Below are 16,458 nucleotides of genomic sequence, written 5' to 3'. Positions count from 1 at the left end.
GCGCCGGTCATGGCCTGGGAATTGGGCTGTGACAATATCCATAATAGAAATTTCCTCTGAATTTGGAGAAGAGGTCTACTATTTCTTTGTCTCTGAACCAACCACTTTTGTCCCTTGTTCTAAATCATTTTTGCTTTGAGGTTCAAGAGAAGATGTCTTGGCTGGTTGATCAACCCCTTGAGGAGAGTCCTCAGATTACAGAACAAGATTGGTAGACTTACAAGTGGAACCTTCAGCTTGAAAGCTAGAACTTTCAACAAGAGGAGCAGATTTTTCTGTTCTCTCAGCTACACCTTCAGCACCTTGTTGTGCTGGTGTAGTGCTAGATGTTGCAGAGTTGTCTGCAGCCACAGGTTCTGATGGAATGCTTTCCTTCTCCTTCAGCTTGTTTTCCAACTCAGTGATTTTCTCTTCAATTTTCTGTATATTTTCTCCTAGGTCAGTCACTTTCCATTAATCCTCATGAGCAAATGAAAAATTACTTCATTTGAGAATCTAGAAGGGGCTTCTTCAGGTTGAGCAGGTAGGTTGTATTCTTTTCTTGAACCAGTCTTAGGGGCCTTAATGAATCTTTCCCCATCGAGTATATACCCCATTTTAACCAAGCTCCCACGATAAATGGCTTGATCTTTGGTTTTTACCAGGTCCATATCTTACCTCTTTGGCCATATTCCCTTCTTCTGCACAAGGGATGTAATTACATTCCCATACAGCAGATTAACCTTATCAAGTCTACAGGCACTGCTCATTTTTTCAATCATATATCTTCCTAGATTCAGAGGTACCTCGTTGAAGGCATGCTCCATCAACCAAAGGTCTTGGAGGCTAATGTAGCTAAGGCTTCCACTTCTATATTGAATGTTAGCTATTGTAAAATAGTGTAAAATCCTAATCTGTGGATTGATTATCATACCTAAATTGTTTTTTGAAGAATATTTTTCTTTCCTTTCAGTGATGATCTCCCACAATGAGGATGGATCATATTTTTCAGGGAGTTCATACTCTCTTTCTTTGCATTCTATTTCCAGCAGGTTTCATAAATCTTTAGCAGCCACAACAAATTCTTTTCCATTTAGATAAACATTCAAACCATCTTCATCATAATCATCAAAATCTATTAATTCTTTTTGTCACGACTCGGAACTCCCATAGAGCCCGTGACAACCGCCGCGATGTTCAGATAGACGTTCATTACCCGGAATGCCAATCGAAACCTCGCAAGGCTTAACACCAGTTTTCTCACTTCCTCTGTGAGTTTTAGTTACTAAAATCATGTTTTAAAGTGATATGAACCAATTTCAATTCAAAAACCGTCAAAGAGAAGTTTCAACTACATAGGGGTATTTTGGTCATATTTCCCAAAAATTTTGAAAACCAACTAAAATGTAGTATATGAGAGAAATTTACACATTTCATAATCGAAAATAAGTTTAGATATCTAAAACATTCATTTAAAGTGAAATTATAGCTAATGGAATAAAATAAAAATAATGAATAAAATATTCTAATTTTTCATAAAACAATTTTTATAGAACGCTACGTAAATAATTTTTACAGGGTAAAAGCAAAATAAATTCCTACATGCAGTAGCACACGTAGCCAGGTATTCAAAACATTTAACAATGACATGTGGGTCCCTGAATGACTAAAAGTAATGAAGGTTGTGAACCTACAGTTTTTGAGGAAGCAAGTCCAACTATAGCCCTCAACGAAATGAGCTATCTACCGACTATCCTGAGCCCGAAATGGGTGGAAAGGAGAGTGATGAGATTATTAATCCCAGTGAGTAAACAAATATCATCTAAAATATCTAAAGCTGAGTAAATGGAGACAGAAAATATAGATTAGCATAAAAATGATTCACAACATTTCGAACTCATTTTAATAAGATAAAATAGATTCATTTCACCCAAATAAACAACGAGGCTTATGATTTCTTGAAAAGCTTGGCTCGTGCCAAAATCATTCTCATACTCGATTGCCAGGGATACCTTGGCCTAAGGCTATCCCAATTGAATCAGCCAAGGCTGTTAAAAAGCGATGTATGCATAAATCATGTTTTTATTTTGAAAACATAGCCATTCCTTAGCGTTGGCTGAGTTCACCCTCACGTGATGGTTTGGCGTGAAGTGAACTCTAAAGTTTTACCTCAGGAGTTACCATACACACCTCTCGTACCTAGGTAAAATATAACGGGGTTTACCGTGCCCCTTTAATAGGATGGTCCACAGAAACCCGCCATTGCAATGACTAATCAATATCCCATCAAATCAATAAAAGTTTCAACAGCATGACATGGCACTTTTATCATTATCCAGCCTATCAAGGTAAACAATAGTTTATACATTTTCAACACAAATACCCATCCAGCCATTCATGCCCACATTATCATAAGCCATTCAATTCAAAACATAATATACAATACAGCAAGTAGTCTCCAATTACTCCTTTTTCAAGTCATCATTAAATTTCAAAACAATTTATAAAATCATTTCATTTAAACACATTTTCCATAAAATTACAAAATCAGATAAAAACATACTTTAGATACTTAAGGCAATAATAAGGTTACTCACTGTAATGGGAATCGAGTTCAGAGTACTCCGATTCTTGATCCTCAGGTACTATCTCTTTACTTTTGCAAGAATACTCACCACCTAGACATAATGCACAATAAGCCATTTACTACATTTGTGCTAAACTGTTATAAAACTAATTCAGGCTCTATACGAATGCATGAAATGGAATGCGAATTGCTCGGATCATCCTCTAAACACGTTGTTCTACATAAACTCAATTGTGTACCTAAATAAAACGGTATTGGCCTAATTCGATCTATCACCTGATTAATTGACCAATATGTCCAATTTAACTTGAAATAACTCCATTACTCTCCCAATACTCCAAATCATCAAACTCAAGTCAAGTAACATAAAATTTAGCAAGATCATCTTCACATTTCTTCTTGGGAATTTCGGCCATGGTGGGTGCATGAACACTATGGTTTTTCCCACATGATTTTTGCACCTTAAAGCATTCATTCCTAACCAAATCATTTGAAATAAAATCAAGTCCACCATCAACACACCATAGGGAAAATTTGACCAATGGAGGTGATGTAAGAACTTAAATTTTTCTTGCTTGCTTTTCATACTACACATCACCAAACAACTAAAAACATTAGAATAACATGTTTTCTAACTAAATGCATCATCAAATTCTGTCTCCTAAGGTTTGATCAGCACACTATCCTTCATGATATCTTGTGATTCAACCATGGCAAATGCAAAATAATATATAGAAAAGGTAGATCACAAGCTAGAATTAAGAAATTTTACCTTTAATGGCTTGATTCCTTGAAAATCAACAATTTCCCTTTGAATTTTTCTCTTTAGGGGTTTTGTTCTTCCTTTTTTCTCTTTTTCTCTCTTTGGCCGACCAAGATAAATAAGTTGGGACGGTTATGGGCTGACACTTGTCACCATGTTATTGGTCCATGTTTAAAAACTTAATAATTAAGCTTTCTTCTAGAACCACATAAAATCCTTTAATTATCCATGATATAAAATGCTAGTGGCTGAAATCCATGGGCATGACAAGTGTTGGGTGGTGTAAAATTACAATTTTGCCTCTAGGGTGGCAAAATGACTATTTTGCCCTTATCTTCGAAAAAAAGCCAAAATTATAATTCTTCACTTATCAAACTCAAATTATACACCAAATGATCAATCTTAGTCAAAAATTTCATCCAACACTCACATCTTAACCTCGGGTGGCAAAATGACCATTTTACCCTTAGGTCATGAAAATTCTAATTTGACTCCAAATCGGTCCTCGAACTCTGAATCACCATTTTAAGTCATTATGGGGTTTTAAAACTCTCAATTTCATCTTAAAATTTTATTTGGACTAATTCGAGGCTTAATTCAACTTAATTGTACCATTTGGTACATTGTCGTCCTTTAACGATTTCTGAGGTACCTAAGTAAGCAAACATGCATTCTTATGTAAGAATGGCATAATAAACATATTGTAGAGCCGAGCTTGACACCTTTCCTTTCAAAGCAATACCATAATAGAATTCTTTAACCAAACTTGGACTATAAGACCTATTCTTAAAGGTGTTCTAACCTTTTAGTTTCAGTTCATCAAAGTACTTAGATAAACTAGTCTGGATTTCTATATTTTTCTCAAAACTCTTCCAATCGATAAATTTTCCACAGGAGACTGGTGCATTCGTGATATTTTTGAACCTATATTCATGCAACTTATTCCTAAATTTTGAAGAAGAAGAATTGGTACCTTTGTGGAGTGAGGGTTCTGTTTCTTTCTTCTTGTTTGTTTTCTACTTCTTTTTTGTTAGTTTCTTGGATATTTCTTTGACTGAAGTAGGCATGATTTTTTGTTTCTTCTTCAAAATTTATGTTACTGGTCCTTCCTCCATTGGCCTTTTCCCTTTCTTATTTTTCGATATACCTTTACTTTGAGATGTTTTAGCCATTTTTGTTCCAGAAATTTTTGAGGGTTTGAGTTGGTTTCAGAGGCAAACAAGAAGATTTGGGTTTTTGTTTTTAGAGCAACGGGTTCCAAGGGAGAGAGAAGGAGAGGTAATCATTACTTGTTACTTAGAAAAACTGCTCACCTTCCTTTAAGTACTGCCCTATTTTTATTTCTTCATAATTTCAAAATTCCCTCTAAAATTTGGTTATTTACCTTTGGCAGTTTTTCTTCATTCTTTTTGCACCCGGTAAACCCACTTTTTACCACATTTTACTCCTCTTTCTCTAAACTCACTGAGTCTTATTATTTAATGCTGTCAGACTACTCTTAGTTGACCAAGATTTCCTTAGTCGACTGAATGCATTCTGTTTTCTATGTGAGAGCCGAAGGTTTTCCTATAATTCCTTCACACTAATCATCCCTAAATTTCTTCTAATCTCACAGAATCTATCTTCACTCAAAGGTTTGGTAAAAATGTCTGCTAATTGATGTAAAGTATTCACAAATTCTATCTGAATATCATTTTTCACTACATGGTCTCTAATAAAATGGTGTTTAATTTCAATGTGCTTTGTCCTAGAGTGCTGCACAGAGATTTTTGATATATTGATTGCACTCGTGTTTTCATAATATATTGGTACATTATGCATAATTATTCCATAGTCTTTTAATTGTTGCTTGATCCAAAGGATTTGTGCATAACAGCTACCTAATGATACATATTCAGCCTCTGCTGTAGATAGTGCCACTGAGTTTTGCTTTTTGTTGGACTAAGACACAAGCATCCTTCCTAACAATTGGCATGTTCCACTAGTGCTTTTCCTATCTGTTCTGCTGCCAGTAAAATCAGCATCTGAATATTCAACTAAACTAAAGGTTGAGTATCTAGAGTACCATATTTCTAGCCCTTGAGTGTCTATGAGGTATCTAAAAATTCTCTTAACAGCTGTTAGGTTTGATTCTTTAGGTTGTGATTGAAATCTTGCACACAAGCACACACTAAATTGAATATCTGGTCTACTTGCTGTTAAGTAGAAAAGAGAGTCGATCATACCTCTATAGCGCTTTTGATCTACATCCTTACCTTTTTCATCTAAGTCAAGTTTGGTGGATGTACTCTTTGGTGTGGTAATTAGTTTCAGCTTCAGCATATCAAATTTCTTGAGCATATCTTGAGTATATCTTTCTTGGTTGATGAAGATTCCTTCCTCACTTTGTTTAATTTGGAGACCAAGGAAATACTTCAACTCTCCCATCATGCTCATCTCAAATTCACCATGCATTTCCTTAGAAAAGTTCTTGCATAAAGCCTCATTAGTTGCACCAAATACAATGTCATCTACATATATTTGCACAACAGTTAAATCATTTAGATATCTTTTTATGAAGAATGTAGTATCAATGCTGCCTCATCATACCCTTTTTCAACTAGAAATTTTGAAAGCCTCTTATACCAAGCTCTAGGAGTTCTTTCAATCCATACAAGGCTTTATGAAGTTTGAAAACATGATCAGATTTTTCAATGTCACGACCCGGTACTCCCTTTGAGCCCGCGACAACCACCGCAACGTCCCGATAGACATTCATTGCCCAAAATGCCAACCAGAACCTCGCAAGGCTTTAATATCAATTTTCTCACCTCCCCTGTGAGCAACAGTTATTAAGTATCATGTTTTGAGAGATTATAAACTATTTCCAAATCAAAACAATAGAAAAATATTTTTTTTCTCACAGAGGCATTTTAGTTATTTTTCCTTAAAAATCTCGAAACCAACTAAAAATATAGTATGCGAGTGTAAAACACATATTTCATCATCAAAAATAATTTTAAACGTCTAAAACATTCATTTAAAATGAAACTATACCTATTTGAATATAATAAAAATATTCAATAAAATATTCCATTTTTTATAAAACAATATTTATAAAGTTACGGGTAAATAATTTTTGTAGCGTAAAAGCTAAATAAATTCATACATACTGTAATACAAATAACCAAAGCATAAGATTTAATTTACAGTGACACGTGGGCCCACGAAAGACCAAAAGTAATAAAAGCTATGAACCTACAGTTTGGAGGATGCAAACCCAATGGTAGTTCTCGATGAAATCAACTATCTACAGCTTATTCTGAGCCTGAAATGGGTGGAAAGGAGGGTGGTGAGATTATATAATCTCAGTGAGTAAACAAATACCATCTAAAATATCTAAAGCTGAGTAAATGGAGACAGATAAAATAGATGAGTATAAAAATGATTCTCAGCATTTCGAACTCATTTTAATAAGATAAAATAAATTCATTTCACCAAAATAAACAACGAGGCTTATGATTTCTTGAAAAGTTTGGCTCGTGCCAAAATCATTCTCATACTCAGTTATCAAGGATACCTTGGCCGAGGGCTATCCCAACCAAGTCCGCCAAGGCTGTTAAAGAGTTATGTACACATAAATCATGTTTTTATTTTGAAAACATAGTCGTTCCTTAGCGTTGGCTGAGTTCACCCTCACGTGGTGGTTTAGCGTGAAGTGAACTCTAAAGTGTTAACCACAAGAGTTATCTATCCACGCCTCTCATATTGAGGTATAAATATAATAGGGTTACCATGCCCCTCTAATAGGCTGGTCCACAGAACCCGTCCACTGCAGCGACCAATTTATAACCCACCAATTCAATAAAATTCAACAGCATGACATGGCAATTATTTTATTTTACAACCTCTCAAGGCAAATCAACAGTTCATACTTTTTCAGCACATTTACCAAATCTAACCATTCATGTTAATATTATAATAAGCCATTCAATTCAAACCATGATTTATAACACAGCAAACAGTCTCCAATTACTCCATTTTCCAAGCCATAATTTAATTTCAAGACAATTTTATAAAATCATTTCGTTTAATCACATTTTGCTTATAAAACATAAAGATTTACCATTTAAACTCATTTTCCAAAAAATCATAAAAACGAATTAAAATTCACTTCAGATAATCAAGATGATGATAAGGTTACTCACTGTATCAGGAGTTTGAAATACTCCTATTCTCAATCCTCTGACACAACGTCTTTACCCTTGTTAGAGGGCTCACCACCTATATACAATACACGACACACAATTCAATATACTGTGTCATACCATTATAAATCTATTTCAGGCTCTTTACTAATGCATGAAATGGAATGCAAATCGTTCGGATTATCGTCTAAACAAGGTGTTCTACACAAATTCAGTTGTGTACCAAAATAAATCGGTATTGGCCTAATTCTATCTATCACTTGATTAATTGGCCAATATGTCCAATTCAACTCCAATTAATTCCATTTTTCTCCCAATTCTTCAAATCACCAAACACAAGTCAAATAACATAAAATTTAGCAAAACTATCCTCACATTTCTTCTTGAGAATTTGGCCATGGTGAGTGCATCAACACTATGATTTTTCCTACTTGATTTTCTCACCATAATTCATCATTTCCTAACCAATTCACTTGAAATAAAATCAAATTCACCATCAACACTCTACAAGGAAGATTCGGCCAATGATGAACTCATGAGGAATATGTGAATTTCAAGCTTAATTCTTACACTTAACACCATAAACAACTAAAAACATCCATATATCTTAAAAATCTATCTAAATCATCATCAAATTCTCTCTCCTAGGGTTTGATCAGCAAGATACCCATCATGGAATCATGTGATACAACCATGGAAAATAAGAAAAAATGCTTAAGAAAGAAAGATCTCAAGCTTAATTGAAAAATCTTACCTTTTTTTCACTTGTTTCCTTGAATTTTCACACTTTCCCTTTGAATTTTTCCACCTAGGGTTCTTGTTTTTTCTTTTCTTCCTTTGTTCTTCTTTGGCCGGCCATATGAATGAGAAATGGGCTGATTTTATGCTAATTTATAAGGAAAATAATAAAGAATTAAAAGCTTGACACTTGTCACTTTACCATTGGTCCATTTTTAAATTCTTAGCTATTAAGCTTTCTTTCTCCTCCACATAAAATCCTTCAATTATCCATGATAATACTGGGTAAAATCCATGTGCTGGACAAGTGTTGGGTGGTGTAAAATTACAATTTTGCCCTTACGGTGGCAAAATTCCAAGGTACCTAAGTAAGCAAACATGCATTCTTATGTAAGAATGGCATAATACACATATTGTAGAGTCAGGCTTGACATTCAAAGTGTTTAAAACCAGGTGGTTGTTCTACATATACTTCCTCTTGAATTAATCCATTTAAGAATGCACTTTTTACATCCATTTGGAGCAGTTTAAAATTTATGAAACATGCAAAAGCTAGCAACAACCTTATGGCTTCAATCCTAGCAACGGGAGCAAAGGTTTCATCATAATCTATTCCTTCCTCTTAGTTGTATCCTTTTGCTACCAACCTAGCTTTATTTCTAACTACATTTCCTTGCTCATCTACCTTATTTCTAAATACCCATTTTGTACCAACAATAGGGTGATTTAAAGATCTAGGTACCAGTGATCATACACAATTCCTTGTGAATTGATCAAGTTCTTTTTGCATGGCCATTGTCCAATTTTCCTCCTTTTCAGCTTCTTCAAAGTTTTTAGGTTTGATTTGAGATATAAAAGCTGAAAACTCACAAGTTTCTCTTGTTGCTTTTCTAGTTCTAACTCCTTGTGAAATGTCACCTATTATTTGGTCATGTGGGTGGTCTCTTACATATCGCCAACTCCTTGGAAGATCATCATGCTGATTTTCTACTCTTTGCAGATTTTCTAGAGGTGGAGTTTCATTTTCTCTTATAGGTGAGCTTTCTTCATTATTTTTGTTGTTCTCTAAACTCATTTCTTCCATTTGTTTTTCTAGGACTTCTACATCATCATCATCATCATCATGAACTTCTTTTTTTAAAGCATTTGACTCATCAAAAACTACATGAATTGATTCTTCAACAGTTAAGGTCCTTTTGTTAAGAACTCTATAGGCCTTTGATTTTAATGCATATCCAAAAAATATTGCTTCATCACTCTTTGCATCAAACTTCCCTAGGGGCTGTTTTCCATTGTTCAATACAAAGCACTTGCAACCAAAAGTCTTAAGGTGAGAAATATTTGGTTTCCTACCTTTATAAAGTTCATATGGAGTCTTTGAAATCAAGGGTATTATTGAGACTCTATTAAGAATACAAGCTGCTGTATTTACTGCCTCAACCCAAAGATATTTAGGTAGGTTGTTATCACATAGCATGGTCCTAGCCCAAAGATAAACCCCTTTTCATTGCAAAACTTTTCAAACTCATCATTTTCAAATTCTCCTCCATGATCACTCCTTATGCTAACTATAGCCAGTCTTTTTTCATTTTCTACTTTCTTACAATGACTTAAGATGTCACAGCCCAAATTCCAGGCTATGACCGGCGCATGGGCCTAATGGGCATAGCCCACTAAGCACAAGCAAGCCTATTTATGCAATCCCGATCATTAATCCCAACCATCATTTCAAAAACCACATATTTTAGTTCTCAATGATGAATGTTTCAATAATAATTTATAGCGATCGAATATTCATATTTGTATTATCTCAAAGTATTGTCAATCATTGTCGTCTCATAAGGCATCATCATCAATCCAACATATACATACCTCATTTATAACATGACTCATAGTAGTTTACATTCCATATACATGTACACAGATAAAAGACTCTCAACCGTCAGCGTAGTGACTTTCAGTAAAGGTACCGTTACTGAGATGCCATAGTACCAACCAAGAAGGCGAGCATATGTGTGCAACTCAATCTAGGTCCCAACTGCCTCCAAATCTGAAAACATGAATTTTAAAAACGTGAGTATAAAACTCAGTGAGTGAACATAAGAAGGGAACAAGCAATCAATAGGAAGAATTTGGAAATCATGATGCACTTGTTTAAAAACAATGCACTTGAGTTAATTTCTTATTAAAAACCCCTCATTTCAAACCTTGATTAATACCCTCATAGTTTTGCAACAACCCATGATCAACCCATGAAGTTAAATGGGTGAAAAATATGTCAAAAACTGAATAGGGTAGCATGTAGGACAAAATATTTCTCATTGCAGCGAAGTTCATTCTCGCTGTAGTGAGAAATAGTACTAGTTTGCATGTGTTTCAATTTTTCTAGTATATCTTCCGCTACAGAAATCCAATTGACCTGATTTTTGACTATTAGAAAGACAAGAGGCAGGGCTACAACTTTGATGTTTAGTACTTTTCCCATTTCAGAAGTGAAAGTGGTTAAAATCTTCATCGAAATGAACGCACTGCACTAAAACCTAAGAGTTTCTCGCTGCAACGAGATTTATTTTCGCTGCAGCGAGTTTTTTGTTGCCAAAACATAATGTTTCTTGCTACAGCGAGAAAGCATTCTTGCTGTAGTGAGAAGCAAGGCACCTAAGTGAAACAGGGGTCTCCTTTGCACAAAAACTCCATTTGGTGCTGCAATAATGATCAATTTGCAAGAAAATGGGAATTTCTCAACATTCATCATGCCAAATTTCACATGCATTACAACCATATACCATTACTCATAAACTTCCTATAACACACATATTTACATATGTATATATATATATATATATATATACCCATCATTATCATGCACACCATCCCACCATCATCATGCACACCATCCCATCATCATCAGCTCATGTGCACTCCCTACTCGCACATGGCTGGGTCATCACCGGTTTATGCGCACTCCCTACTCGCACATAACCGGGTCATCATCAGCTTATGCGCACTCCCTACTCACACATAGCTGAGTCAATATCATTACACAACAATATATTCATATGTATATATATATCAACATAATGTAGCAGTATATGAATCCATAATAGGCACATATCACAACACAAAGATAATTTATCAAGGGCTTGTTCCCAATGCACCAATTCTTAAGAAATGTTTGATAAAATCATTTAATGTATTGTGCAAACACATTCACATTCCCAAAAATATTTTGAAATGCAAGTTCACTCACCCGTCTTGTTGTTTCTTTTGCTTGACTCTAACCTCAACTAATACTCCAAATGGACATGTGAGGCCTTGTTGGAACCTATACACACACAACATCACAACCAATCCAATTTACATTAATATCACTCCAAAAGCTAGTTTCTAATTCAAATTCTACTAGTCATTCCTAATTGGCTTCCAACTATATCAAATGGCTATTCCTTGCACTACTCTAATCACACTAAAAATAAGTAAACAACTCAACAATAAAACAGCTCATAATCCCAATTACTAGCCATTATGAACAACTTAAAACCAAGCCTAGTTCATCACTCACCTTAGGGTTTCTTTGTAGTTGAATTCTCTTCCAATAGCTTCCAAACAAATGTGAAAAATCTCTCTTTCTCTCTCTAAAACCTCCAACTAGTGAGAGAAAGTGCTGAACAAGGACTTTTTGAGGGTTTTAAAGTGAGAGAGTGAAAGAGCACAAGGGTTCTAGTCAAAACGGCACAAAGGTATGAAAATTAGAGCTAGAGAGAGAAATTTGTGAAAGTTTCATATCAAGCTTACATGGAGGATGGAAGCAACGTGAGATGGAAGAAGAAGAAGGAGAAAAAGCTGCTGGAAGAAAAAGATATTTATAACTCAAGCTTATCCATTCCACTTGAAATTACGAAAATGCCCTTAGCAAGTTAGCTTGTTATTCTCCAATCCTCTGTGAAATCTTTTTACTCTTTTGGCACTGAGGCCAAGTCCACAATGGTCTAAATATACTCGGGTTTACGAAAACTTAAAAATTTTGACTCAAGGTGCAAAATGACCATTTTGCCCTTATTGCAAAAATTATTACCACATCTAGTTTTCTTCGTGTTTTCATCATTATACATCATTTATTTGGTCTTTATGCTTATTTAGACCTTAAACATCAGAAAACTTCCTTTTAGGAACTTATTAGATGGAATGACGAAACTACCCCTAGCTTGGGTTATTATGCCTATGCCTCGTTATGAGCTTATAGAGGTTGAGGTCCCACATTCTCCCCCACTAATAAAAATTCAGTTCCTGCATTTAAATTTAACAATAAGGTAACGTACCTCTAAGCATCAAAGAGGTGAGGATAATTTGTCTGCATCTCCTCCTCGGCCTCCCATGTTACCTCCTTGAATTCAAATCGACGTAGGGTGAATTATCAAAGTTCTCAAGTTCTGCCACATCACTCTCGTTGGGCATTCTTAACATAGAATCTTGGTTTATGCATTATATCAACTTCCAATCTTTATAGAAAAGTCAACGATGTCATAATATATAATTGTGTGTACTACTTTTGTTGGATCAAAACAATATCATTCTTTATCTTATGAAGAGAATTCAAATATGCTATTAATTCTGGTCACACCTCAATCAAATCATCCTTAAATCATCAATCATGCATGTTTACTTAACCATCCACAATTCCTCTACTTTGATCTTTTATCAAGCCTTCCAACATTCAAGCATTTATTCCACCATTGACTATGGGTCTAAATGGTCAACCAACCTCTATTCCGTTTCACATACCTCCATACAAATTCCATTCAAGCATTTCATAATACATAAGGATCAAACACTCTTTATTTATTCATATATGTTTAACATCATGGATGATTCAAATCCGGTAACCATTAGTAAGCATCTTCCCAAAATCAAACTCCAATACTTTCATGTTTGAGTGCTCACTAGATAAATCTCAACTTATACCATAAGGCATTTTAATAAATCATGACATTCCGCATACCCCCTTATAATCTTAATCAATCTCTTTAATCAATAACTCAACCTCTCAAGATTAAAGTTGTTCAAAATTTTCCTTTTAAAGTTCCTTTCCAAGTCTCATTTTGATTACTAATTATTTCTACATTTCTGATGTCATAGCTAATTTGTTCGTCATCAATCACCCACAACATATCTAACTTGATATTTCTCAAATTTACTCCAAACATCAGATCTCATGGCCTCATTAGTTTATCAATTTGAAGGTCAAATTAAACATTTGTCTCTTCTTAAGTGCACTTTAAAATTTAAGAATCATCTATTAAGGCCTTTCTGATATTAACTTCTTTTAGTCCCTTTTACCTTAGAAAATTAAATCCATAATCATTCATTTTGAAACATGAGCTTATATCAATCAAGACAGATTTTACACTTTTAATTATACGAATCCAAATGCACACCTTTACGCATAAGCTATAAACTTTTCCCCACATCCTTATATCTCAAAACTATATATATTGAAGTTATACCAAAACTGATACATCATTTTCCATTGCCCCTTAGGATATTAAATTCATGTCATACTTCTCTATTTGTGTACTTCATAATAGCCTAACAATTTCTAGCTCATAATTAAGCTAGGTCATATGCCAAGCCTCTCAGGCTATGTCAAAACACCAAGTTTTATCATGATATAATAGAATTTGATGAACTCATACCCAAAGTATAAACACTTACTTTTAAGCTAACAGAATTATAATCCACTTGTTCACTGCCAAAATCAGTGATAAATTATCTTAATCATTGTCTAGCACTATAACCATTAATAGAATATCATCATCGACTCAAATTATAACTAACTCCGCATGAACTTTAATACCAATATGCAACATATATATCCATACAGATATATTTCCAAAAATTTTAACTTCAAATAGCCTTAGGCATATCAAGCTCAATAAGCCATCTATAAAACCAAAATAACCAAGAATCAAGTTTAGAATCATTTCTTCTTTTGGTAGGTTAGATCATGCTCATCATTTGTGGTGAATACACAAAGTTGATTTCAATATTCCATTCTCATACAAGAGTCAACCACTAATTGGCACCATCTTCAAACACTAAGTGTTTTATAAGTCGATTTTCTTAGTCAAAATTCATATTGTAGTATTCCAACTTTAGGTCATGTCTTATTACGAAATCTTTACTCATATACGAGTACTTGAATTATCAAATCATCGTTCTTTTTTTTTTATAAGTAGACATCCATAATTCCCGTAACGTATTTCTATTCCCTTACCAAGGGTAGTATCATTTAATCAAACCATGTCACCCTCCTTTTCTCAACATTTGAAGTATAATTGAACCTTCCACTATCCCTATCAGGTACTTTATCTTGATAGTTACTCAAAATAAATTGGAACTTGTGGGGAAGCACATTTCACAATTTATGCTTTGCGTCTATAATTATGTCGAGACTAGAACCTCATCAGGTCCACAAAACGATAGGATAATCATTGCCTTAAACCAGTATTTCCAAGTATACTTATGCTTGTATCTTATCTTCATACTTATGTGACATGTCGGTCACAAGCCCAACTTGACTGTATAGCCATTTGCTCTTTGAGCTTTAATGTTTTCTCATTGTGAAAAGTCTTTCGAATTTATCTCATCAGGGTATTCACAAGGTGGATACATGTCCATATCTTACAGTTCAAGGCTAAAGCATTGAACACATCCTCATCATTGATGTTCTACGTTATATCATATAATACAAAATATAATCTAATAACTATGACAATGAAATTCTAAAGTTCCACCTTTATCTAACAATCATAGCTCCCTTTATGAGAACATACATTACACTGCTTGATTGTTCACAAGCCACTCATGGCCATCCAATTTCGACCTCTTATAGCAAGTTAACCTAATATATTCTCTTATGCTTTTCCATACACTTCCAAAACACTTAAACACTTCCTTTAGTAGGGTTCCATTGAGAACTTAATCAATCAAAGGCTTATCTTTAAAACCACTCATAACTTTAATCGTTCATTGTATGCTTGAACACTTTAGCTCACTGACCCCATTGGACATTATTTTAAAATCTCCCAAGGTGTCTGTGTTCTTAGTTCGGATCATACCATCTAACTTAGTATAATTGCATTAATTATCCTTAAGCTCTTTATGCTCAGCATATCAACATCCATATTTCCCCCTCATTCATGTTATTGACCTTGTTAAGGTATATGTGGCTTTTTAACCTTTCACAAAACATTCCACATTTATGCCATGGCATTCTCAATCTCATGCCAAGCCTATAGTCATGTAACAATAAATCAAGATAAACTCCCTTATGGGATATCTCCTTCCATATGATGCATGGGGATCACAATATGTACAACTCCAAGTGTATGCCTGCATATTGATAACCTCCATATTTTTCATGGTCATAAAAACCACAATTTGCAAACTAGCTTTCTATCACAAGTTTGCAATCGAAACATTAGTCTCAACATATCTCACTTTGGGCATACTTCACTACTAGCATTCACATACTTTTACCATAACATTCAGCGCAAATTGATTAAGCAATGATCTCCAAATTTACTCTTAGATACACATATATCAAATTGTACACCACTTAGTGTTGAGATCTTGACTTTACTCATCAATTCTTAACCAATTACATCCATAAGATAAACAATTCACATAATTTTTTTGTATCTTGCCTTTGCAGTCATAAGATCAAAATTTCTTAAGCTTGGGATGCAGAAACTTCCTCTTAGAGCATATATGAAAATCCACATGTTTTAAGTCCCTTACCTTTGGATAAGTCACATTCAAGACAAATCATTTACATCATAGGTTGCATATTGAACCAAATATATTTTTAAATTGACCTTCAAAGCAATTCATATATCGATCTTCATATAAAACTCCATATGGCACTTAGACTAAATTTGTCATTTCCATGTCATTTAATTTCAAGCTACTAAATCCATATCTAGTTCTTTAATCCTTTGGCTCCACATTAAGCATAGCAAAATTCAAGCTCATCCTTAGAGTAGATAATTTTCTAGCCTTTTACTTCATGACCATACATTAATTATAATAATCCATGATTTTCACCCTTGAGCTAATTCATGCAATTATAACCATAAATCACAATAATTCAATCCAAGCCTTGGAATCTCGTAATCACTTAGTTGAAATCAAAACCAACTTTA

This window comes from Theobroma cacao, chromosome 6 (assembly GCF_053813885.1).
Source record: "Theobroma cacao isolate CCN51 chromosome 6, ASM5381388v1, whole genome shotgun sequence".
Lineage (NCBI taxonomy): Eukaryota > Viridiplantae > Streptophyta > Magnoliopsida > Malvales > Malvaceae > Theobroma > Theobroma cacao.
Note: the sequence above shows the minus strand (reverse complement) of the source record.